The sequence below is a fragment of the Apaloderma vittatum genome, unplaced genomic scaffold (assembly GCF_000703405.1).
Source record: "Apaloderma vittatum isolate BGI_N311 unplaced genomic scaffold, ASM70340v1 scaffold2715, whole genome shotgun sequence".
NCBI lineage: Eukaryota > Metazoa > Chordata > Aves > Trogoniformes > Trogonidae > Apaloderma > Apaloderma vittatum.
Window position 1 is genome coordinate 30,078 of NW_009715341.1, and position 27,574 is coordinate 57,651.

Sequence of the window (27,574 nt, forward strand, 5' to 3'; positions counted from 1 at the left end):
ATAAATGTCTAAAAAAATCTGAGGAAAGTGAGTCATACTTACTGGTGAGGTCTTCAATGGAAAACTATATATAAAACATGGACCCACACAGAGAGCGATAAAGGCTAAAAAGAAGAAATATGAGCTACCTTATTTTGTAAGTACCATCCATCCTCCTGCAGTCAATTAATGGATTATTCAGAAATATAGTTATACGGTATGTATGATGCCATGTAGAATATGTATCCTGGGGTGAAGGGTGGTTCACTAATGTTGAACAGTCTTTGTTCTGGTATTTTGTAGCTCTGTGATTTTGAAACATTCCTTTACTGTGTAGTGGGATCAGCAGCTCTTATTTGGTCTGTTTTATTCCTTGCAGTAGCTTTTCCTTTTAAGAATGTGAACTGAAACATAGAAATTATGTTGAGTCAAGTTACAGTCTCCCACAACCTTGTGTTACTAGATGTGGAGCAAACAGTTTTATTATCTGAGTTCTTGGTAGTTGTGCTCTGGTTTGGACCCTATGTTAGAAGCAGAAGTGACCAGTGAGACTCACAGGTGTTCACCAGCACTATTAGGAGCACTTTTTTATGGCAAAGAGAGTTAAATTAGAAATAAAACTTGCTCACAAATAAATCTGCAAAGCATCAGTAAAAGAACTGCTTGAATTTGTGTAGTGGGAGGCCCCAAAGACTCCATAAACATAAGTTGTCAAATGCAGTATCCTTGTGTAGGAAAAGAATTGGTGGAAATGCTTATCACAGTAGCATCAGGAAGAAGGGTGCCAGACAAGGCAGACTGATGTGTGTGAAGGTTTCCTTGGGGCTGAGGAAATTGAAGTGCTGCAGTGGCATGAGTACTGGACTCTGACAGTAGACACCCCAAAATGCATACTTGGCAAATCAGTTGTGTGGCAACATTGCAGAATCCTTCCATAGTGTTTTGGGACTGGATCAATCTGTGTATAGGTAATACTGCTCTAAAGTTATATAATGTTAATTCAGATTTTTAAAACACTGCAGTACATCTATGGGAAGAATAATCAACCCCTCAGACAAAAAACCCAAGTTTATCTTTATATGAAAGATTCTTGAAACCAAATACTATTTTCTAGGCAGGAGGGATAGTTTGGAGGACTCTATCAAGATGCTAGGTCTGTCAGTCTGAGACCAAGTGGCTTTATGTCTCACAGTTACTACTTGCTTTGGCTGGACAAAAGTTACACAGCTCAATTCCTGAGAACAGCCTTCTTCAAATGAATGGATTTTTTTCTTCTATTATCTGGTAATAAAAGATTATGCTTGCTATTATATATGCAAGTAATTTATGGATTGGTATAAAAATGTCAGGTTGTGTGAGTATTTTTAATTTCTAACTACTCAGTTATGGGTAGAAAACACCAAACTATGGCAGTCTAATTGCTGCTTTTGTGTTCTATCTGAAATAAGCAATACAAAGACATTTGCGAAAGAGTGAAAAATGTGTAAATAAAGCAGAGAATGTGAACAGAAAGAAAAGTCACAGTATTAGAACTATATGTGAATACAATATGTGGATTGGGAATAAGATGCACAGGGAGAAGAAATAGGTATGAAAGGAAAAATATAACAGAAAGTAGACAGTTTACTCTCTGGCTCACACAGAGAGAAATCTGATTTTGCATGTTTATTTATTGAATGTGTTTGTTTATTTTTACATTTCAGAATTATAAATGTTATTGTTTAATGGCAAGATACTTTAAAATTGTGGGCAAACTATTTTGATGCCTGTGATAATTAATATTTTATATGAAATCCAGTGGATAGCTATACAGAGGGTTTTTTATTAGGTTCTGGGTGACAGCTGCTGTATTATTGGTGACATAGATAGACAATGCTACGTGAAATGCTACTGTTTAATATTAAAAATATGTTGTCATGAATTGACAAAAAAATATTAAGAAATGCAGTGATCAGTGAATCACTCCAGAGTGCACTTGTTATGTACCAGTGGCTACCCAGTTGTTTTCCAAAATAGGACCTTCAATTTTTAAATGAAGTTAGCATAAATGAAATTACTTTCCCTCATTTTTTGGACTCATTGTCCAGTTATACCTGCTTCAAGTGTTTTAGTGATCAGTAAAGGACAGAGAATGAAATATTGCCTTAATGCATAGAAGGGATGCCATCCAGAGGGACCTGGACAAGCTTGAGAAGTGGGGTCATGTGAACCTCACAGAATTCAACAAGGCCAAGAGCAAGGTTGGGGCCATCCTGGCCACCTGGGATGAGGCCATCCCCAATATCAATACAGGCTGGGGGATGAACTGATTGAGAGCAGCCCTGCAGAGGAGGACTTGGGAATACTAATGGATGAACATGAACTGGCAATGTGAGCTTGCAGCACGGAAAGCCAGTCGTACCCTCAGGTGCATCAAAAGAAGTGTGCCAGCACATTGAGGGAGTGATTTTCCCCCTCTTTTCTGCTCTGGTGAGACCCCACCTGCAGTACTGCACACAGCTTTGGGGTTGTGAGCAGAAGGAAGACCTGCTGGAGCAGGTCAAGAAGAGGACCGCGAAATTTATCCAAAGGCTGGATCACGTCTCCTAGGAGGAAAAGCTGAGAGACTTGGAGTTGTTCAGCCTAGAGAAGAGAAGACTGCAGGGAGGCCTTGTTGTGGCCTTCAAATATATAAAAGGGGTTTATGGGAAAGATGGAGAGGGCCTGTAGTGACAGGACAAGGGGCAGTGGTTTTAAACTGAAAGAGATTAGATTTAAACTGGATATAAGGAAGAAAGTGTAGATACCAATTGGACATAAGAAAGAACATTTTTTACAGTGGGAGTGGTGGGACACTGGAACAAGTTCCCCAGAGAAGTTTTGGGTCACTCATCCCTGGAAGCACTCAAGATCAGGTTGAGTGGGATTTTGAGCAACATGAAACATGTCCCTGCCTATGGCAGAAGAGTTGGGCTAGACAATTCTTAAAGATCCCTTCTGACCCAAGCCATTCTGTGATTCTGATTCTATGATTCTAAGTATCCTTACTTCCATGTGCTCTACAAGTTTGGGCCTGTTACCATAACACAGTTTTAAAGGGACTGTTCTTATTTTGATTCCTGTGGAATATATAATCCCAAAGTTGATTTGTAAGAAGGCTAGTCCAGGGTTTCTGCCATGTCTGCAGCCCATAAAAAGAAATAAGCTTTGCAGTGCAGAGATAATTTGCTGCAGTCTAGAACAGGGATGGTAAATCAGCTTCCTCCAAATGCTAAAGAGCAGCCGAGTCTTATGTATCTGTTGAAACCTATGGTGGATTTGTATTTAGCAAAATCAGGTCTTCTGCCTACTATATCCAGCACTCAGTATCTAGTGTAACTAAATGCCCATATGCTTAACTTTAAATTAGCCCAAAGATGAGAATGAAAAGAAATTATGTAAGACAAATTATTTATATATTTTACTTTTCTGGGCAGTGCTGGCCACTGAATCAATGAATTAGAGGGACCTTTGATCTTACCTAGTATGGTCAGACTGATGATTCTTGAGAACTACAGCCTCAATTCAGATTGCCTAGCATGTTTCTGAGGAGCAGACTTGGTGCTGAACATAGGCTTCGTGATGCAAACCAGTCATTCTTGAGGTTACTACACGTGAAGCAAAGTGCATGCTGATATGACGCCATAGTCCACGCACAACATGCAGGATGACCAGTGGGATGATAATTCATCCTCCTTTACGAGAACAGGGAAACGCATCTCCCAAATCGTTACCAGAGAACAATAGCACCGTGTAGTGACATAAAGCGCATGGGATCACATCGCAGCGATCTGCTGGTTGCCATGGTGACGGGAGTGGGCCTGTGAAGCCAGCCGCCCGGCTGTGGAATTGGAAGGGATAAGAAAAACACAGCCCACTTCCCATGTGAAAATGAATTACGAGAACAAGCAAAGGAAGAAAATTGTCAACCCTTAATCAAATGTTCTCTTATTTTTAGAAAGGGTTTGAAGAAAATGGAGGCCATCTCTGCTTACCTCTTGGGCTTCAGGAACTCAGCTAGTAGCACCTCAAAACATACCGTGGAAATAAATCCTAATGGTTTGTATAAGAAAAATCACACATAACAGAAATCTCATCTGTCTGCAGTGGAAGACAACAATACCTTATTCAATCCTGCTATTCGTTGTGCCTGCCTTAGCAAACAAAGTCTGCAGGAATATATTAAAAAGGGTCTCAGCATAACAACTGTATTTAACAGGCAAGCCTGACCACACATTTTTCCCACATTCTTTTAATCTTCACTTAGAGGAAGTTACTGTATTCCAGTTGCTTATTAGCTTACAGGCTTTCTTACCTTTTACCCTTGCTTCACCACTACAGCAGGGTGGAATGTAAAATGCATTTAAACATAACAAATCAGTGATGCATAGAAAACACCTTTCATTTCCCAACATTTCATATTTTGGGGAAGTGTTCATGTTTTATTGTATTTAGTAATATTAAACAAAACAGCAAGTTCAGTTGATCTAACAGCCTCCCATTACTAGCAGGTAGCTCCTGAGAATGATTTGCGCACCTGAAAGTTAGGCGATGCCTTCATTTTTCAGTGCATAGAGAGGACTCCAAACAGGCAGGTGAGGCCTCTAAGACCATGTTAAAAATACATTTAACTGCAGCAATTGTAAGCATTACCATGCTTGACTGTGCAGTTACTGTCTCTGTATGCAGAATCTCTACAATTAAATTAGGCACACAAGACCCTACATAACTTAATAGAAAGAGAAAAGCAAGTAAGAAAAGCATTTGCCGTGCTAAGCAGAGGAAGCCAGTAAGATGCTCCAAAGCAGGAGTTATATCTGAAAGTTTTGCCTCCCTTTGCAGCCCTGCATTAGACACCATTTAGATGCTGGATCTTGACATCCAAGACATCCCTTTGGATGAGGACAGATGAGTCACTGTTTTCTTTCGAATTACAATATGTACCAGAAGCATGAGTCTCTAGCTCAGAAGTTACGATACTTGGTTGAAAGAAGCAGAAAGTCTTGCATTTTTAGCTTTTTATCTTCTTTTTATACTTGGCAGCCACTGGATGTAAACCAGAAAATTTCTAGCAGCAGCACAAGAAGATTGATTTACCACAGCCAGCTGTTACTGGTCTAAAGAATAATATTGCTTTCTAGCTTACTGACTAAACTTCACAGCAATTTAGTCTCAGCAGGACAGTGAATGATTCCTCCTCAATCCCAGAGTGCCCTTTCCTATCAGTTCTTGCGTAGCTTGATCTCTTTTTAGGAAATTCCAGTTTGAGAAAGACGCGTGAATCTCATCTGTCTTTACGAATCCTATAATGGCTAGGATGTGCTGAGAGAATAGATAAAGCCATTCTTTCTCCTTGTGTCACAGTTTTAAGAAAGAGCAGCTGCTACTTCACACCATGTTGCTGTGTTTCTGCCTTGGGCATGCTCTGAGACTTCTTTCTCACAGATCAGGTTCTGGTGGCTCAAAGGTCTGACATGGCTTCTAAGAAGATTTTGTCTGCTTAGAACAAAGAGCTTGAACACTGTGCAGCCCAAAGGTCAAGCTACTGGTGCAAGATGGGTTCAGCTGCAGGCAGGAGATATACAAGTGCTTCCATGACCTCAGCTGTAATTTTAGGGCATAAGTGTGTGAAGGCTTAAGTGTTTTCTTGAGTGTGTGTTTTCCTTGCTACTATTTTACAGACCCTTTCTGTGAATAACCTGTTTTTAAGACACGGATCCTACTGCGGCTCTGCATTTTTTTGTACTCTTCTATGGCTCACATTTTAAACAACATGACTGGAGTTGATAAAAATGTGAGGAAGGAAATACTTCTGTGAGACATTCTGGGAAATGAACAGGGATTTTAAACTTATTACAAAAACACCAGTGTTAGCTCCAAGGTTACAGAGAAATCCATGTTACTGCAGAGCAGCTATTCAGCATTTTTGTATGTCTGAAAATACCATGTTTGCCTGATCCTGCACTCCTCAAACTTACTCCTTTATTGGAGAAAGAAATATTTTTCTGAGAATTCAGAAGTCTGTTAATTAGCTCACAGTAATATTGATTTTAAAGTGGGTCCTTTGAGAAATTTAGCATCTAATCTAACTAGCATTTATCTCAAGTAATCTGAATAATGGTACAATATAGACTCTCTGGAATTTTCATTACTCAAATGAAGTGAAATTATCTTCACAGTATACATTCAAGACATTAAGATGTAATTTAGGTAAGTATTAATAATTATTTTATTGAATTGTTATGACTAAATAGGCAGAGTTGGGTCAACAATGTTAGTAATTAAGTGGGCCAAGTGCAACATCAGAGGTAATTTTTTCAATTGCCACCTTATCTGTGGAGCTAATTTGCATGTGACAATTGTATTGGTTGTAATGAATTGGTGCTACAAGGAAGAGGGGATAAAAATAGCAGAAAGTCTTCCTACAAGGATCCTTATCCCAGCTATCGGTATTGTTTAATTATCACTATACTTTAATTAACTATTACTGGTGTGTGAAAGGTCTTTGACTATGTGCTCATTTGAATATCAATATTTGAAAAGCTTTTGATGGCACTGGTTACTTCAGGTTCACTTCTGGAAAAGCTGAGTGTGAACCAGAGAGAGATCTTTAAAACAAGTATACTAAGATTCAGGTCTGTTGAGACTCCTTTTTAAACTGACCCTACTTATATCATCTTCTATCTTTATCATAGGTTGCAAATTAGAGCTTTGGATTGCTATCGCCCCACTCCTATCTATGAGTTTTTTAGTTAACATTTCAATAGTATTTTATTATTACTTCCTGATGAAATGACAGTAACATGGAAAACTTTCTCCCAGTTTTCTCTTTGTTCTTGTGGGGTTTTGAACTGCTAAGAAAGTCATTGATGTAAAGACTGACAGTAGAGCAAGGTGAAGATTGAGAATTAGTATCGGTAGTTTAAAAGCAAAATAATTTTGGAAGAATGTTGTCAAATTATTATTTTGCAACATGCTCAGTCCTTTCTTCTTAACTTACTTTATAATCAGTCTCCTCCAAGGCAGAACTTCATGCTTCTGCAGGGGATTTTTTCTAACATAGCCTTGTCAGGTTTGTAGGTGAAATAACAATTTCTGCAACATTTCCAGGAATCCAATAAATCTTTTTGACCTAAAAGTACAAGTTAGGTATTTCACTTGATAATCATTCTTACAGATCTTGTTTTCATGTTAACACTGGCAATACTAGTGAGAGGCAACCTTTTCACTCATACTGAAGCTTTCTAAATTCTGGTCATTTGCCAGTTCTTGTTTGGAAATGAACCATGTGACACATTGCCTGTAATTTTTACACTAATAAAGGGCTATGTTCATTATTGAAAGCTACATTTCTCTAGTCATTTCTTACAAGTCTCTAAGAAATAAGCTCTTTTACTTTCTGGAAAAGCTATGTGGTAGTGAAAATTTATAAACCTTCTGGCATATGATTTAGACCATGAAAAAGAAATGTCCTGGTTGTTCAGTGTGTCCTCAACCACATTGTGAGATGTCTCTAATTTGTACCCAGCCAGGGAGTTTAGATGTCAACTATTTCAAGCAGATGCAGTTTGGAAGGATATTACGATTTGGTGGGTGAGAAGCAATGTAATTCATGCTGAGGAGGGGGCTGCTTTAAGTGAACTATTGAGGATGTTCTTCGTAACAGTCCTTTTTCCCACTGATACCACATAACTGCTTCCTTCGTTCCCAGTAATGGATTTAGGGTGGAAGGGGTGAGAAAGGGAAGAGATTTTTGGTGTTGTTGATCTCAGTTTTCTATCTCTGGCTTCAGTCTTCAAGCATATATAATGGAAGAACATTCCCATCTGCTTCTGCCCTGCACCCACCTCTCTTATCCAAGTAAAAGTGCTCTCAGATACTCAGGCTAAGTGCACCACCTCCCATACTCACTTTTTTCCTTTCCATGCTAGGTCATGTAAGCCCAAGTATGAAGTGTGTTGCCCCAACTCCATTCAGATCCCCTGAGCTGTGCTCTTGCTCCTCAAGCTGCCCTTCAGGGACAGATCTCCAAAGTGCTTTTGTTCCTGCAGGATGTAAAGGGTGTTGGTTTGGGGTGGTTTTTTTTGTGATAAATCTGATAAATACTAGATTAAACTGGTTTTGAAGGATTCTGTATACATATATCTGTACTTTCACACATTTGGAATCTGGTATAAACATCTAATTCATCATTTGGGGGAAAGATTGTATTAATTGACTAGAAAGCTGTCCAGTGGAAAAGGACCTGGGGATGGTCGTCGACAGCTGGCTCCATGTGAGCCAGCAGTGTGCCCAGGTGGCCAAGAAGGCTATCAGCATCCTGGTCTGCATCAGAACTAGTATGGCCAGCAAGACCAGGGCAGTGATCGTCTCCCTGTACTCGGCACTGGCGAGGCTGCACCTTGAATCCTGTGTTCAGTTTTGGGCCTCTCATGACAAGAAGGACATTGAATTGCTGGAGCATGTCCCGAGAAGGGCAACAAAGCTGGTAAGGGGTCTAGAGAACAGGTCTGCCAATGGCAGGGGTTTGTATTAGATGATCTCTAAGGTGCCTTCCAACCTAAGCCATCCTATGATTCTATGATTCTGTGATTCTATGATTCTATGAGTGGCTGAAGGAACTGGGGTTGTTTAGCCTAAATAAAAGGAGGCTGATGGGGAGACCTCATCACTCTCTACAACTACCTGAAAGGAGGTTGTAGCAAGGCGGAGGTCAGTCTCTTCTCCCAAGTAACAAGTAATGGGACAAGAGGAAATGCCCTCAGGTTGCATCAAGGGAGGTTTAGATTGAATACTAGGAAAAATTTCTTCACAGAAGGGGTTGTTAAGCATTGGAACAGGCTACTCAGGGAAGTGTTTGAGTCACCATCCCTGGAGGTATTTCAAAAACATGTTAAGGGACATGGTTTATTGGTGGGCCTGGCATTGCTATGTTAACAGTTGGACTCGATGATCTTAAGTTCTTCTCCAACCTAAATGATTCTATGATTCTAACTTCAGGTGAAGTGTGCCAGAGGTGATTTTGTGTGAAACAACACAAATAAATGCCAATAAAATCTTTATCTCATAATGTACCATTATGTGTTTTGTTCTTAACTTATTTATAGGAACTATCTCAGATTTTGGCAAAATTTCTGAGCTTTTTAAATTGTGTTGTTTTTCATATGCCTCCAGTCTCCCACATGCAGAGTCATTTTTCCTTCCTTCTTGAGCCCAACTGTTCTGTGAAACTACTGCCTTCTTACTCAGGAGACTGGCTTCCTGTTATGTGCTTACAGGGAAAAAGATGATATTCCTGAGAGTTGTGCAGAACCACAAATTCTGGGGGGCTCAGCTATACTCTTTCCTAACTGGAACTTAAGAAGCAGGATCATTCTAATTCATAAGTAAGACTACATTTTACACGTTAGAAGAACAGGAATTTCAACAGTGTAAGCTAAAATGAATGAGATCTGAATTTGTCCTAGAATAAGTAATTTTGATATATTCTTACTGCTTTAATTCTGACAAGTAGGTAAGTTTGCCCTCCAATATCACAAAGCCTCTTATGTTTTCATTATATAATAAAAGCATAATAACCCCAGTAGAGATTGCTGTCCCATATTTCCTGTTATAAGAACCTGGTTTGTATATAAGCATATCAAAGTTTAATCTTTGGACCCAAATCCTCTAGGTGTCTGCTAGAAGAATTTCATCTTGGTGAATGTTTCAGCTAATATAGCTCAGCTATTTTTAAGCCTGAAATAATGTGAAAAGACACTTTTGCATTCATATTCATTTTAATTACCTTTACCATGTCATCTTTGTAAAGTTAATTGAGGTTAAATTTGGCCCAGCTTATTGTGTGCATGGAAGCTAAGAGCAGGGAGAGAACTTCTCCTCTTGTCTCCGATCTGCCGCAGAAGGAAGTTAGGTTTTCCCCACTCTCAGCGTAGCAGCCCATGGAAGGAGACTGGATGAGCACAAGAAGAGTAATCAGGTAGAAAAAGAATCAGGGCCTGAGATTAAGGGGTGAATGGGAGCAGGCACCAGAGGGGTAGGAAAACAGGAGGCTGGCTCTTTCGTTTCACAGTATTTCTGCAAATCAGACAGCAGCTTTCTACTACTATCAGTTTAATCCTCTGTGTTAGGCAGTAATAACTAAAGTTTCCTGGTTTGCTCTTGTGGAAAGATTAAGAGCTGGTTTAGCTCCATGGCAGGAGGCAAAGAAGTCTGTTTTACAGGAGAGATGAGTGTCAGTTACTGCTGACGCTGATGGTAACACACAGCAAAAGCTCCAAAACCTGAGAACTTTGAAAGACCAGGTTGTTTCCCTCTTTACGGTGGGGACAAGGAAGCAGCATGAATTCCAGGCTTTCCTCAGTTTTAAATACTTGATTTTGTAACCCTGACATACTTTTAAAAAATATGTAATGGCAATTGCAAAGAAATAGAATATATGAACTGATATATAAGGAACAAGCAATAGTAAAGAATTAATAAAATAATATTTTCTCTGCAGTAACTCTGTGCAAATAGACAGGATTTTTCATGTGCTCAAGTGTTACTCGAATTGGGTTTTAAACACTGCAATATTTGAAGCTGGATGCCAAGGTTACTGACACTAGTAAACAGTGTGTAGTAGCTCAGTGATGAGTACACCATGATTGTGTGTAAACATCATAAGTGATGAAAGGTCATATCTGAAAAACAGTGAAATGAAGTCAAAGCAATAGCTGTAAACAAAATAGCCTCCTTTATTAAAATGAATAAAAATGTATAGCCATTGTTTTGGACTGGATCCTCAGTTGGCTCAGTTTCCTTAAATCCATTTATGCAAGCTATTTCCAGCAGCTGGTGAATTCCAGCCCAAAATGGAAGGGTTTTTTTTCTCTCCAGTTCTTCCTGCAAGTTTACAGCCTCTTTTCTGTTATGTAAAGGAGAAGGAAAGAAAGAGGAAATTATATTTTGTATGTGTTTACCAGAGAGATAAAGGGGCTATTAACCCCACCGCATCGCTATCACTGTTTGCACAGCCTGTGCTGCACGCACTTCTACACCGTGTGATCTACCTAAACCGGCATGATTGCACAGCTTCTCCCTTTAGAGCAGCTCTCTGCCTGCTCCTGTTCTGAATGCTGCACACAAATCCTTTCAGGATATGATTTGCAAACTTGTAGTCTTAAATCATACCACTTACTGTGAAATATAATTTTAAATGTAATAGCTTTGCAGAGTTTCCATGATTGCCTTAAAAAGACATCCCCTAGATTTTTGCAGGATACTCTGCAGAGCGGCACTTGAGAGTCCTCAAGAGTACATCTGTAAACTAATCAGTCCAACTGAAAAGGGTGAAGATTTAGCAGCTGAACAGGGTGAAGTATTGCATATTCCAGTGTGCTTCTGAAAGAAAGCTATGTTGCTGTGGGGCAGGAGATTTTATATTCAGAAAGAATTCATATCCATTATTAAGCCCTGATTCAGCAAAGTATTTAAGCATGTTCTGTTATGTACCCATTAGTTTTTTCATTTTGCTGCTGCTTAAGAGCTCAACTGAGTCAGAAGCAGCAGGCCGAACGGAAAGGTGGAGATGAAGTTTTCATGGATTTGCTCACATAAAGCCTATTTCATGATGATGTTAAATGAGTACGAAAAATAAGAATTCTTACTTCCAGCAAATTAGTGTTATGAGACTCCAGCAGGGCTAAGAGTTCAGGACAGGTCATCTGAGTTTTGCAGGTTTTGTTGCAACTGTGTTAATTAGAAGCTTTTTAAACATAAAATAATATATTTAAAAAACAAAAAGCTGAGATTTTGTCTGACATGAGGTAGTCTAAAAAAAAGAATACAGGATTGCCAGCCGACTTTGAACAGGCTTGATTTGATCCCTGGCTGCAATTCCCTTTTTCATCTATTATTGTGCCTCCTGTGATTCCAAATAGTCACTGCTGGCTAATCAAGCATTTTAACCTTCAAATGCTAAACTTTCTATCAAGGTGGTATCAAATTCCTTGAACTTAGGAGTTGTATTAGCCTGTTTGTGTTGTTTTAGGTCCTCTCCTACTGCTAGCAGCTCCTAAGAATAGAGACTCCAGTTGTAGAGGCTTATTTTATGGACTTTTGTGGCCAATTATTTTGTGTATGTTTGAACAGATGGTCTTTTTCAGCTGTTTGGATGTTAGGAATTATTTGACCTGCCCGCAAGCAGGGAGATAAGAGCAGTGACAGGTAAAGCTTGGATTGCACTGGTACAGTTAAATTTAGGGGGATGAGGACTGTAGGTTGATACCACTCCCTCTCTTCACTGTTTTACTAACAAGTAAGTAAATAATTTTATCTTCCTCCACTCTGTCCGTCTTTATTCTGTGTTGTGTATTTTCCAGCCTGGAGGAAAAATGAACATCATGTATAGCTGAGTGAGGCAGGAAGGGAATTGAAAAATTAAAGAGTTTCTGAACATTTCTGTACTCGTGTCCTTGGTTCCAGTCAAATGAAAGAAGGTTCACATCTGGTATTTGGCTTAAGTGAGAGCTACAATTTCTCCACCGGCAGTGCTGCCAGCAGTGTAGTAATTGTCCACGAACTCAAGCACCTTCCACCATATTTTGTCATCATGAAAATGAATGCAATCATTAGTAATTTGTGATTCTTGTCAGATACTATAAGTTAAGCAAAGTGTTCTCTTTTAAACGCAACAGAAGGGCTTGTTTCAGGCATCTGTTATTTTTTCATTCTTATTCCACTTTTTTTCTTTTTTCTATTTTTAGGGAAGCAATGTAATGGAGGACCAGGATCTCTTGGAAATAGGAATCCTTAACTCTGGACACAGACAGAGAATACTCCAAGCAATCCAGCTTCTCCCAAAGGTATAGTTTCTGTTATTCATGCAAAGGAACTAGCACCTACGACTTTCATGTTATTTAAAAGACCTTTTTGAATGGAGATAAACATAACTACTGGTTTTGTAGACGTGTTTTTTGGATATGAAAATGTGGCATAAATTAATGTCATTGCATTGGACTCTCTTTGTATATATGTAATTAACAAACAAAGTGAAGGAGAGAAAAATCTTTAATTTGAAGTGATGACTGTTTAGAATTTATTTTAAATATTTTTGGCTTTTCAATCTGTTTATAGACTGTCATTACATAAGTGTAAACAAGGCTGTCAATGAATCCCAGATGTTTGTCTTTACATAGCAGTTGTCCTGAAAATACTTTGCCCCCTATTTAAGTATTCTTAAATGCTTAGGATGAAACATTGTTTTCCTGATACCTGCCTTTCATGTTAGATGTGGAAACTTCCTGCAGGCCTCATCTTTGATTTGCTGTGTACATGAATTTTCCTTCTCAGCTGTGGACAGAATGACTTGCAGTCATGTTCCCAATAATATTTGGTATTGGCTGATTTAAACTGTAGATTTTAAAATGAGCAATAGAAAGGAATTCTTTCTATATTTCAAATACCAGAATTTACTAGCATTCCAAACACAATAGTGGGCCTAGAATAAAAACTTACTATTTATTTTGGAAAGAGAATGAATGAGGAGAAATAGACACCAGTAAGGATCAGAAGCCTGCCACGTGCTATGGAAGTACTTAGTGCAAAGTACTAGGGCAGGAATAGAAATTGGCATAAAGTGTCTGGAGTGTTCTGGGAGCAGCATGTGTAGAATAATTGAGGCAAATAAAAATTAGTCTGCTTGCAGTTAGATAATGTTGGAGAACAAGAAGAGTTATTTAAAGACTTTTCAGTCTAGGGCATGAGGCTGACATTGCAGGAAGTCTTTTCTGATACCTCAAAGCTTACTGGGTGGATCACTTATAAAAGAGAACAAGGTTTTCTTTCTGGAGACTGACCTGCTGGAGAGCAGCAGTGGGGCATGGGGATTCTAGTGGACAGCAGGATGACCATGAGCCAGCAATGTGCCCTCCTGGCCAAGAAGGCCAATGGCATCCTGGGGTGTATTAGAAGGGGAGTAGCTGGTAGGTTGAGAGAGGTCCTCCTGCCCCTCTGCTCTGCCCTGGTGAGGCCACATCTGGAATATTGTGTCCAGTTCTGGGGCCCTCAGCTCAAGAGAGACAGGGAACTGCTTGAGAGAGTCCAACGCAGAGCCACCAAGGTGGTGAAGGGAGCGGAACATCTACCTTATGAGGAAAGGCTGAAGGAGCTGGGTCTCTTCAGCTTGGACAAGAGGAGGCTGAGAGGTGGCCTCATAACTGTTTATAAATATGTCAAGGGGGAGTGTCAGAGGATGGAGCCAGGCTCTTTTCAGTGACGTCCAATGACAGGACAAGAGGCAATGGGTACAAGCTGGAACATAAGAGGTTCCACAAAAGCATTAGGGAAAACTTTCACTGTGAGTGTGACAGAGCACTGGCACAGGCTGCCCAGGGAGGTTGTGGAGTCTCCTTCTCTGGAGACATTCAAAACCTGCCTGGACGTGTTCCTGTGCGATCTACTGTAGGTGATCCTGCTCTGGCAGGGGGGCTGGACTAGCTGATCTTTTGAGGTCTCTTCCAAACCCTAACATTCTGTGATTCTGTGATTCATCTGGGAAAAATTAGAAGTTGTGAACAATTTCTGCATCTGGATGTGTTAGTCAATCTATATATGCTATGAATCTGTGCACTGAAACACCACAGATTATTAAAGACAATAATATTCCACATATCGTATTAGACAAGTGATAAAGATGGTAAAAGTAGTAGAGTATATAAAGATAGCACTTGATTAACTGCAATAGATATTTAAGATTTAACAATGAATTTATGAATTTTTCAGCAATGCTGTCATTCAAATAACATTTTTGTCATCTTAATGCCTGCTTTTAGATGATGAAATTTTTCTTCTGTTTTTCATACTTTTTACAGAGATCAGCTTTCTTGTATTCTTGTGTACATTTTTCAAAATTAATGAATAGATTGTTAATATGTCATAATTTTAGTACTATCTGCATTCAATAATGTGTTTATGAAAACATTATTAATAATGTCTGCATTTCGAGTGTGTGCTAATGCTGAGAACAGATTCTGTCATTAAACTCCAAGATCTTTTTAAACTGTGCCTAATGGGAGAATGGAGGACAGAATCAAGATCTAGAGATACTCCTGAAACCAGCTGAGAACAAGATGGTTATGCAGTTACTTGGAAAAACCAACATCTTCTGAACCGAAGATAATTAAGTAACACAGAACAGCTTGAAGAATAGGGTAAATAATAGTGAGGTAGTCTTAGCAGCTTCCCTGTTGATGTAGAAAGAACAGTCCTTAAGGACCATGTTTTTAACCTGTCTTTGATGAAAGAATGTTACACCAAAACAAAGGCAGTCCAAAGCTGAAGCTGTGCATCACATTTCTTAATTGAAATGACTCAGCAATGCAAAAGAGCTTACATAGTAAAAATACATAATTTCCTATTCAAAACTGAATTCTTTTGAAGGCACAGCTGTTGGAATAGTTATGGGGCCCAAAAATTGGGATCATGGTAAGTTTTATCTAATGTAGCCCAGCTTGCTGAAGATCTAAAAAACTTCCACATTCTGCAAGGCACCAGGAAACAATTCTGTATATCTATTTGTTTGTTGATGAGTTCAGCTCTCTCATAATGCATTCACAATAGTGCATACCATCTAAATATTTTAAGAACTTAAACCATAATTGGAGTCTCACTAATTTAAATCTCATTAGATAAAAATTCTTTTAGTTTGTTTATTTTGAACATGTACGTCTTTTCAGTTCCTCATTTAATTTAAAACTTGATGACTCCTTATGTTTTAGGACTTAATAGCATGGCTGATGATGTTATTTTTAGCTTTACCATTAATGTTTCCTGTCTTGTGATACTTTTTAACTCAGATTTTGAGGTGGAAGTTAAGTGCTTTAAAAAACATTTATGGAACAACACTTCTTTAGAGCTATATACTTAGGCATCATTGAATAAGTGTAGGGGGTAAAAATCAAGCAAGAAATCTATTCCCAAGGTTTCAAAATACTCTTTTTTAAAAGATCTTTGGGTTAGTCTCATCAGTAATCTCTGCAGCCTGAAAATGCAACAGGCATTTAATGTCTGAAAAAAAAGACTTCTTTTTTTTTACACGTAACTGCTGGCTTCCTAAAGAGTGGTGAATTTCTATATTTCAAACACCAGTAGCCTGTTGAGGAACCAGTTTCTAGAGCTTGAAGTCATTTCAAATAGGAAATAAACACCAGTTATCTGTCCAAATACAGATTAATTAATCATTGTAGTTTCTTATGCAGTGTTTAACCAGTATAAAAAGGTGTGTTTATCCAGATTTTGCAAAATATTTTCCCCTGATAATTCTGTATTTGAAGAGAACATTTCATAAGGGGGTAAACTGGTATGTTTGTAAAAGATAGGCAGAGCTGAAATCTTTCAGTTAGTTTTCTGGTTTTTTTTCAAAATACCATTTATTTTTGTTGGATTAGAGCCAGTAGCCCAAATTCTCATCTCACACTAATGTAATTTAAGTTATTCAAGTTTCACATTAATATTAACTAGAGCACTTTATAGCTTATTATTATTAGATAGGGTTAAGACACTCCAGTAGAACTATCATTTGTAAAGTTAATTCTTGAAGTGGAAATATTTTATACACGACATCAGTCTTAGAGCGAATTTCATAGCAGACTTGATACTGCATTTAAGATTTCTTTTTTGTATGAAAAAAAGAAATTAATAAATGTTTGGAGAAGAATTTTGTATGTTTCATTGAAAGGAAGTCCAGACATGTCAAGAGTTAGGGACAATGTCTAAAAAGGTACTAAAGAAGTCGCAAGTACAAACACTTGCAAAAGAAATTAATACTGAGAAAATAACTGTGTGCAGGATATGCTTGGTTAACTAAGAAAATAGCAGCAGTCATGATACAGTATTTTAAGTATACTAGGAAACCTAAGGAGCACATCAAGTTATTTTAGCATACAAAACCTATGTGCAAGATACTTCTCGATGTGTTCCTCAAAAGATAAAATGCTTTTGAAAATAAGAATTAGCTTATCTGAGAACTTAGATAAGAAAAAGGATTATTTGTGTGTGGGATGCTCAGTGTACGGCTCCTTCTCCCAGCACATAATGGGAACACATTCTCTCATCTGACAGATGGAAGAAAGATGTTAGCTGAAAGCAGCTTTCTTCTGTCTTCAGAGCTATTCTTAAAGTATGCAGCTTGTTCCTTCCTGCACGATCTCAGCACAAAGCAGATTTGGGAGTCTTGCAGCAGTGGTGTGCAGGCAGCCAGACCCTTTTCTGGGTGCTTTGCAGAACCAGACGAGAAGCAGGATATGAGCAGGCTATGAGCACATGCTCTCATGAGTAGTGTTATATGAGCAGCATATATGTATTTCTCTCTGGTTGCTCCTTCAGCTGGCCCACTGGCCACTGCGCAGAAGCTTAGTGAGACACCTCTGGACTCCTCTCAGCAGTCATGAGGTCAGCAACGTTCTGCTGTCAGGAAGATTTCAGCTTTCTCACAGCACAAGTTGAAGAACAGCGTCGTTTCCTTGGAGCTGTGGTTAATATCCTCTTGGGGTTGGACTAGACAATCTTTCAAGGTCCCTTCCAACCCCTAACATTCTGTGATTCTGTGATTCTGTGATTTTCTGTGAAGCTGAAGAGACTGATGGGGGTTTTGTATATCCCCAAAAATAGCATTAATAAAAGGTGGATGATATCTTGTGGGACCCCACCTCAAATACTGCCTCCAGTTTTGGTGCCCCCACCATAAGAGCAAGATAGATCTGTTGGAGCGTGTTCAGAGGGGGCCACAAGGATGATCCAGGGGCTGGAGCTGCTGGGAGCTGGGATTGTTCAGTCTTGAAAAGAGAAGACTTTGGGGGGACCTAATAGCTGCCTTCCAATACCTGAAGGGAACCTACAGGAAGGCTGGGGAGGGACTTTTTACAACAGTGTCCACTGATAGGACAAGGGGGAATGGGTTTAAGTTTTAGGAGAATAGATTTAGATTAGATCTTAGGAGGAAATTCTTCAGTACGAGGGCGGCAAGACTTTGGAATAAATTGCCCAGAGATGTTGTGGCTGCCCCCTCCCTGGAGGTGTTCAAGGCCAAGTTGGATGGAGCCTTGAGTATCCTGATCTAGTTGAGAGGCGTTCCTGCCCATGACAGGGAGGTTGGACTAGATGATCTCTAAGGTCCCTTCTAGCCTATGCCATTCTATGATTCTATGATTCTATAATAAAACGGTTATAGAAGCAAAAAGAAATTCAACAAATGGAGTTCTGAGCAAGAGAACAGAAAGTGAGGAAATTAACCAGAAAAGTTATCAAGGAAGGAAAGGATGGGAGTCATGAAGAATAAAGGGCAGCTGACAGCAATTGCAAAGATTTAGTCCATGTGTGCATGTGTTCTCTCTCAGTGAACGACTTGTCATTAAAGTTGTCAACTACTTGATTCAGGTCTTGAAATGGGTTTGAAATGCATTTAGCCCATGTCTGGTGCTGAGCATCTGGTTTACTTTCATCCAGACACAAAGCTGAATAGTGCATACCTAGACTGTTCTGCAAAGCAAACCAATGTGGAGACAACCATCAGATTATTTTTAAATCTGTGTCACTGAACCCTTGTACTATTGGGCCAAAAAGATCACCACAGATTCAACCTCTCAGTGGGATAAAAAACTAAAGATGCAGTTGATAACATGTTACCTGAAGTAAAACAGGCATTACTACTCAGGATCCAGCAAAGGATGAAATTTTGATTTTGGAAATGTTAGTCTGTGCTAATATCCAGTTTTGAAAGCATGCCTGCAAAGCCTTAGCTCTGTGACCTGAAGTACCAACCAATATCCACAGGAATCCTAATATTCTGTGATTCTAACATTCTGTGAATGCCTTTAGAAATTATACTCATAGAAGCTCATGAGAGCAAAGGTCATAGTTTGCACTTAGTCCAAAAATTCTAGATTTAAATTTTTGTAAGATTACATTATACGCAATGGAAATGTCCTGGAGTATTGCATACATCAACTTCAGTAACACTGAAAGAAACCTGTTCTTCCTTCATCCCAGACATTGTGTCTGATGAAGAACTAGGAGGTCTTTTCAGTCTTCTGGACGTGCATCTGTTTAAATATTTCCAGGAAAAAAAAAAATTAAGTGCATCCATTTTCCTTTAAATTTAGAGGACAGATTCCAACTGCAAAAACCATAGAAAGGATGCAATCTTAGGTAAGAAACTCTGAAATCATGGTATTCTGGATCTGCCATTGGGAGAGGATCCTGAATCAGGCAGCACTGTGAAGTGAACATGCCTGTACTATCTTTTTATAGTAAGCTCCAGAATAAAATGGAAGGCTTCTAGTTAGTGGAAATAGAAGTCAAACATTAATAGAACACGAGCTTGAATAGTTAACTTTTTAAATATATGACAAAGTAGGCAAAACAGAAAATCAAAAGTTTTATATACAGCTCTTCCTCACCTACTGTGTTTTTGTAGGCAGATCTTTGTTTTCACTCAATGCCTTTCTCAACAGCAGCAACTGCAAAGTCTTCCTGGGTCTTTCTCAGGCCCTTCTTGGGGAGTTGTGCCCATCCCCTGTGAGAGCTGCCTCTCTGCCCCTGACCACAGGCTCAATTTCTGCACAGGCGCTGCAGGCACCAGCTCCACATGCTACCTCTGTGCCAGCCAAGCCCTGTGGTCTTCCAGCATGTCACTCTTTCACCACTCCGGAGGAGGAATGATTTCTTCTTCCAAAAACATGAGTCCAACATCACATTTGTAAAGTGCGTAATATATAACAGACAACTCACAAAGACAGGAAAAAAAGAACTGATACACATGCACTCCCAGCCGTTAAAATCGTCCAGAATTACTCAGATTGGCAGTTGATAGATTCATACGAGTTCCCAAAAATCTCTCAGATAGGCCAGCAGTTTAAAAGAAAGCATTATGTGCTTGCTAAAAAAGTGTTTCTTGGAAACCAACACAAGCGTAAATTCTCTGTAATCATAGCCATCATTTAAAAAGCTGTGAAAGTCAAGTCATCTCTTTCTCCTTATACAGCAGATAAAAAGCTTGATTTTAATACAGACAATGTTGAGATCAACCAGATACTGGTATTAGCTGTGGAGAAAATAGCATTTTCAGCTGTCTGAGAAGATCAGAGAAAACTGGTAATAGTGTATGTTACTGAATTCACCTTGATACTTCTGGTGCAGATGTGATTACTTTGAAGCTCTGTTTGTGTTCATGTGGCTGCCTTTTGGAGACAAATACTCAAATACATTCTATGCTAATGTAAAATACTACGTAGATATAGCAGTGATGCACCTGTAAAAGACTGAGGTTCAGACAGTCTCTTGTAAAGGATTTCTCAACTCATTTTTATGCTGCTTGACCTTACCATTCTGAGAAACAGCTCTTTCTAGCTTCTGCTTTCTATTAATTTCAAAGGAAACGATACTATTGGTAGATCAATAAGACCTAGGAGAGAAATCTATGGTTTGTGTCTTATTCCATGCTCCGTTTATATAATATTTTCTTAAACACTTCTTTTGCCCCAAATCCTGTGGGCTTCATTCCTAGCCTTCTCCATAGTTGGTATGCTAAAATCATCTGCAGTGAAACAGCTAACATGTTCTTTAAAGATAACAACTGAATTAACTAGTAGCACTGCCTGCAGGAGAACAATACTGCCCTTGTTTATAAGGAGTTAATATTTGAAAGGCTGTCATGACTTGAAGCTTAGAGCTTTTATACTGCTCTGAGTCAAACAGTATGTACATAGCTGCTTAGATGTTTGACACCACTGGTGCACATGTTGTAGCTAGTGTGAAATGATTGAAATATTATACATGGAAATGCAGTCAGTAGATAGGAGGGTGGTTTTCTTTAAAAAAAAACCAAAACCAATCAGCACATAGCACCAGCAAGGAAGCCTACAGGTAAATGATCTGTGAGAGGAGTCTAATATCATGGTGCAGTATAGAAAAAATAAATAGAATCAGTCCAAGAGCCATAACCTATTACTGAGGCCTGAGATAAGATGCAATTACATGGAAGCTCTAATAAAATAAAGGGGAAACACTTCTAGGGTGCTTTCCTAGATATTTCAAAGCGTGAGGTGGGTTTTTTTAAGAACTCCATAACATTTTATATGAAAAGCAGATATTATTAATGATACTGTCACATCTAGATAACCAATCTGTCTATCAATAAATATTTGAAAGGAAAACATTCAGCCAGCTATGAATGACAGTTAATAAGCTAGTTGATGTTATTGACAGAACAAAACTTTCCACAACAGGACAGATACTGAAAGTTTCTTAATTTTCATGTATTAGACACATTTTTGAAAATCTGTTTTAGATAAGACAGTGGTTCTTGGTTTATGACAAAACTAAATGCTATTTTTGTGCTGCAACTGCTGGCAAATATTCTAGTTCTGAGATTAATTTTCTGTGACAGAAGCAGAAGGACGGGGCCAGGGCAGGTGTGCTGGGTGCTGAACAGGGACAGTGGGACTGGCAAGGAGAACTGGCACAAGGAGATGGTAGCAGTGACTGTGAACAGTCACATCTCAGGGCAAAACCACAGAATGGGACAAGGTCAGTTCAGGAGGGCAAATCCTGGAAGCTCTGCAGGCCATTTCACTATTAAAAAAAAATGCAATTGGAGCTGCTAGAAGATGGTTGGTGAGGTGGGAGGATTGAAAGGCTAGCTACGTAAGTGACTGCTGTGAATTAGAGAGGGAGGAGGAGCAATTCCTGAAGACAGCTAGAAAGTCAGAGCTGGCTAAGTTGGAGCGTAATTTTCTATGTTCCCTCTCACCAAGAAACCCCCACCAGCTTCTCCAGTAAGAGCTTTTGTCCCATCCTCTCCCACTTTTCATCTGTCAAGAGAAATGATTCATCTCCTGTGTGCCTATGCCTTTACTTGAAACACTCCATTCAGAGAGTGACTCTCCCTTTTCAGTCTTGTAATGGGCTGTTAGCATATCATATTCAAGGCATTGTGCCCCAGAGGCTCCCCAGCTGGACCTCTTCAGTCTCAGAAATGATCTCTGCCCGCACAGCATGCCGTGGACAAGTTCTCTATAGCTATCACATGCAGAGGTTCAAAGGTCTCCCAAGAGTCATCAAGGTGGCCTCCTGAGGTGCCATGAACAGCCCATGGCTTATAATCGCTGCTGCCCAGCCCCAGAGAACACACTTGCTGGGAAGATTCAGGAGGGCAAGTCAGTGGGTGAGGATCAGCAAGGTGCATTGGCCGGGCACAGACACACCTACAGCATAGCTCAGATGAGTGTCAGAGCTTGCATGCACCTCCTACAGAAGGTGGGGTAGACCCAGCCAGGCTTCTCACTGTTTTTTCTCACATGGGTCTGATCCAAGATCACATGTCTCATCTCCAACACAGCCTTGAACACAGACAGCCTAATCTCTGGAACAGAGAAAAGGAAAATGCTTGCAGAGCATGCTGCTGCCCAACAAGAGGCCAGTGTATTTTCACATTGGCTACTGAGTGACTAGTTGACAGTTTTGTCGATTGACACCAAATCCAAAGAGTGAAATTGTCACATATATTACAGTTGTTCTTAGCCTCTTCCTTACTGAATTCTTTCCCTGTGTTTGTTTGCCTGTAGCCCTTTGCAATGCACTGTAGTAGAATGATATGTATTTTAAGAACCCTTTAGATAGATATCTCCAGTGGGAACTGAGAATTCAGAAACTTCCCATGCTGTGTTTGCTTTTCATAAAGGCTGATGGGTTACCAGAATTATGGACCAGACTTTATGTGTATTCTCAATCAGAAGGTCAAAAAAAAAATCATGCTAAAATTAGGATTTATTAATTAAACATAAAGATCAAACACTAATAAACAAAAAAACAATTTGCATAATGTGCCCCATGTGGATATGCTGCAAATTAATTCGAAGGTGCTTCACTTCTCTTTATTAAAGAAAGGAAACAAAAGTACCCTTTATCTTTCAAAATTAATGTGTTCCCTGTGGGCCCTGTACATCTTCTTCACATCTTATCTGTATTAGATTTTTCTTCTTCAGTTTAGTGGGTCCTTTCTTTTCAAGTGTCAGTTGTTTAAGCATACCTTGTTTCAAATCAGCTCTTAGAATAAGCTCCTCAGCAGTCAGACCTCCCAGGATCCTCCAATGTTTTTGCAGTCTGCTGGACAGACTACTATTGATCTCAGATTTGAAGTAAGTCTGAATGACAAAGAAAGAGAATTTGCTATGCTTTTGACGTCTAAGAATTTAATTCTAAATTAGGATGAAACTGAATGTCAAGTTCAACAGTAAAACTGATCTCTCATTTTTTAATGATTCCTTTGTTACAGTAGTGATCTGAAAGGCCACAGTTCCCACTGTTAATTGTGTGATTTCTCCTGTATCTCTTTCATGATTTAGGATAATGATTTCACTACATCATTTAAAGATTACCATTAATATTTTATATCCACCATCTGCAGCAAAAGACCAAAGAGTAAACTGTTATGTCCGTGATGCAGTGTGCCTGGATCACTACTCTCTGATATTACAGGACACCAAGATCAAGATCATGATGTTCTGGCTTTCTGCATTTGAACAAACAGATCAACGAACACTACTGTGGATTTCAAATGCAGACTTTAATTTTTTTCACTGCTTTGAATTCAAATTATATTTCAAATAAATGGTGAGAAGTAAATTGCTTCAGGCAGGATAGTAAGATCAGAATGCTCTCCTTTTTAAATTACTTTGTCACTCACTTCAAACTTAATCTCAGAGCATTATGTTTCTGTCACACTTGCCTTGTTTCTCAGGAAGTAGGAATGTACATAAGAAGGCAGAAATGGGAGACTGGCTTTCACCACGCACAGTGTCACCCTTGCACAGGCAGGATATTCTATGCAAAACACAAGGTTTCTAAAACTCTAAAGCTTCTTTACAGTTTATCAGTTCAGTGTATTATCAAGTTAGCAATAGTTACACTTCTGTAGAAAGATGATATGCGTATAATACTGTTGAAAACTGAGACTATTGCATATTTATTTCTACTTCGTTCTACTTCTGCCATTATGGAAAATTACTTTAAAATTCATAAAAACAGTATGGCTTAACAAGCTGCACAGGTAGAGGCTTTGCACTTTTTCATAGGTAATGGCTAACTTGAAAATCTTCACTTGTGTCACTGAGAGGCAGTTGTGAGAGAGAAATTGCAGCTCTTTACTTCTTAGTAGCTTAATAAAACTCAGAAAAATAAGACGCCAATGGTATTTCTTAGTTTCTTATGGAAACAAGATTTATGTGATTATGCTTTCTGTGCCTGTGTTGCTATTTAAATGCAAATGGTGTGGTCCTGTGTATGTCATTCTACCAATTCCATTCCAATATTTGATTCTGTTGTCCAACCTCAAGCAACTCTACAGACAGGGAGCAATCTAAAATATGTTAAATTCCCAGGAAGTCTATGAAAAGTGTGACCAGGTGGAGGAAAGATACTTTTTGAACTTCCCCTGGAGGTGGAAAAATATAGTGCAGTTTCAATTGTTATAAAGTATCAGATAACCTAGTAGGAGAAATAAATTAGGAATACTACAGCCAAAGCAATATGTTTCATTTGCAATGTGATACCAAAAGATCCATTTCTCAGTCTAATTTCTTCCCCTTCTATGAAATCTTAGGTGCAAATCTGACATTTTTGTCCAGTCAGGATATTAGTAATGGCTCTGTTACACTTTTGCGTTTCCTTACTTATGGATTCTCTGACATCGAGTAAGAATCCAGCTATAGTCTTGGTATACTCTGGTTTAAAAGGCAAGCAGCCATATGAAAAAGAACCATTGAGAACTAGGTTTTATTACTGCTTTTGCTTACAAAATCATTTCATGTTGTACTAATAATTAAAAAAGATGTTCATGAGAGAGTAAGATAACTCTGGCCCAAAGCAAATAATACACATAACTGCTGCTCTGAAAGATGTTCAATGAATATCATTGGTAATTCTTACTCATTCTTGGTTTTCAGATGAAGCAGATCGGTCATGATGGCTACAACCCCACCTCTGTAGCTGAATGGCTGGACTCCATTGAACTGGGTGACTATACCAAATCCTTTCTAATTAATGGCTATACATCGATGGACCTTGTGAAAAAAATCTGGGAGATTGAATTAATTAATGTAAGTTGATCAATTTATAGCAGTAGTTCCTCCTAAATATGCTATAGTACTTGTCCTTGCATATCAAAGAGAAAGCACGAAAGCAAATTGCACTACAAATATTGTCATCAAGTACTGTTAATTGTTACAGCTTTCATGTCTATACCTGGGTTGACTGTACCGTTTGCTTCGATTTGCTTTGCCATTGTCTTTAGCACGGTATTCAATCAGCACGATTGTGTCTGCCTTCAGGATGCTGAATAACATTTAAAAATATAATTTGGTAGTTTTTAGCTACAGAGCATGTCTTTGCTTTTAAAGTGCCTAGCAACAGTACTTCTTGTCTAGATACCTACAGTTTACTTTTTCCACATGCTATGGAGAATTAAACATATAATAAGGAAACCTTAAGTGTAATTAATAAGTTATGCTGAAGGAACAAAATATTTTATTTATCACTTTCACTGAAACTTGATTTACATGAGTCAGTTAAATTAAATGCCCACATATGGGCAACCATAAACTTTAATGTGGACTGTACTGCAGAGTACTTTGGAATGAGATGAAGTTTGTACTGTAACAGTGAAGACATTGACAGTACAGCTTTGCCATTGGAATTTTCATGTAAGTTATGTGCCTGAAACTGAGTTGTGTCCTTTTGTAAAAGGTAGATGATTATAGTTTTGGATCTGCTGTCGCTTTTGAAATCAACTGTATTGTTGGTTTATCTGAACTTTAGGACAACCCCTACATGGAGAAAATCCCAATATCATATTTTATTGGCTTTTCCCAGACAAAAGGCCGTGCTCGTCCTTCCAATATAGGAAATACTGCATCTCTGCCCCTACTTAGTGCCTAATTCCCAAAACAGTCAAAGGGCTTCCAGTAACCATAGACAATCAAGCTTAAGATAGAGCAGCTGTTATATCTTTATACTGGGAAACAGTTCCCAGTGTGTTCCAGGCTGGAGAAAGGAGAACATAATGATGGTGCAAAGCCACATTTCAGCACAGTAACCAGAGCATGAGGCACCAGCAGGTATAGCCCAAGACCAGCATCTAAAGAAGAGAAAAAAAGTTAAGAAAAGAAAAAAGAAAAAAAAGAAAAAAGGGAAAAAGAATAAGGAAAAAAAGAAAAAGAGGTATTTCATATTATCTGAAAGAAAAAGACATTGCATGTTAGAGTTTCTTTTCTTCCTGTCACATTACAGTCAATGTCAATGTACACAAAAATTTAGAGTAGGAGTAAGGACCAAGCTCTGCCTTAAATGTTATGTCTGTTGTATCCAATGTATGTTGTAGGTATATAATTGAAGTAAGGATATGACTGATGCTGTTATGGGTGTCGCTGCTAAGCTATTTGTAACTGTGATTCTTTTTTCTGTAAGAGGCTGGAACTTTAGTAAGAACTGGGGACCCTTTGCTCTAGAAGCTAGTATAGATTAACAACCAGCACTGAGCTGAAAAAGTGGAAGATTGCTCAAATTGTCTTCTGTAACTTTATTTTGCATCCCAAACATTTTGCCATAATCAATTGGGAAACAAATTACCCTTTAGCTCCCCCAAGTGGATCATTAGAACCTCATTAAAGGCTTGTGGTTCGATTCCAAGCTTGCTTAAAGTGATGAAAACAGAAGTACCTGCATCGAAGTTAACAGGAATACACTTCTGTAAAATTAGTATAAATCAGACTGCTATACAGCCCTCAAATTTTAAAGCTGAAGGTCATGTTCTTTTAGAAGGCCTATGCTTCTTGGTAAAATACTCTTTTTTGCCATGAGTTGCAAGAAACAGCTGTTAAACAGTTGTTTAAATATTTATATAGATACCCAGGTACCCAGAGATAAAAAATTTTTCCACCTGATATAATATTGGATTATGTTGTTCAAGAGCACAATTCTGAATTCTCAGAATTTCTATTTTAGTTAAGTGAGTGGTAGCTAACTGTAATGATATAATGTTCACTGAGAAAATCTGTATCTTAGAAAAGTATTTACTGTTATTTTTCGGTTTCAATTGAGGGGAATCTTTCCAAAATGGGCAAGAAATTGGTTTGAAGCATTGTGCAGTCTGACAGAACAAGATTCTTGTCTCTGACCAGCAGGCCTGCTGTCTGAAATCAGTTTCAAAGGTCTTGCTTCTCATTCCGGTGATGGCAAACAAGAGCTTATTACAGAAAGCTTTTCATAAAAGAATGTGTAAAGGTCAAAGTCACTAACTCTCGAATAGGTGTCCCAACTTGAGCGGGTCAGAATTGAAAAAAAAACAAAAAGAGAAAAAACAGACTCAACATCCTGAAAAGAATTCAGAGTACTCATGGTTTGCTGGCTCTTGGCACTTAAGTTGTAGATGGAGCATGAAGTTTCATTTGCACTTACACCACATACACAATAAAAATGTATCAAGGGTTACAGCTATGGTAAGTTTTTCATTTTAGCCATCAGTTTAAACAGTTGCAGCCACTGA

At 38.7% G+C, this 27,574-nt stretch overlaps 1 pseudogene across 1 annotated transcript in view; it reads left to right on the plus strand.

The window, feature by feature from the left end:
• LOC104273681 overlaps positions 1 to 25,130 on the plus strand; it is a 38,681-nt pseudogene extending 13,551 nt beyond the window's left edge. The window contains exons 2-3 of the transcript XR_717814.1: positions 12,744 to 12,842; positions 24,978 to 25,130. The product of XR_717814.1 is annotated as an ankyrin repeat and sterile alpha motif domain-containing protein 1B pseudogene (transcript). The remainder of the gene's footprint in view (positions 1 to 12,743; positions 12,843 to 24,977) is intronic.
• Positions 25,131 to 27,574: the final 2,444 nt, after the last annotated feature.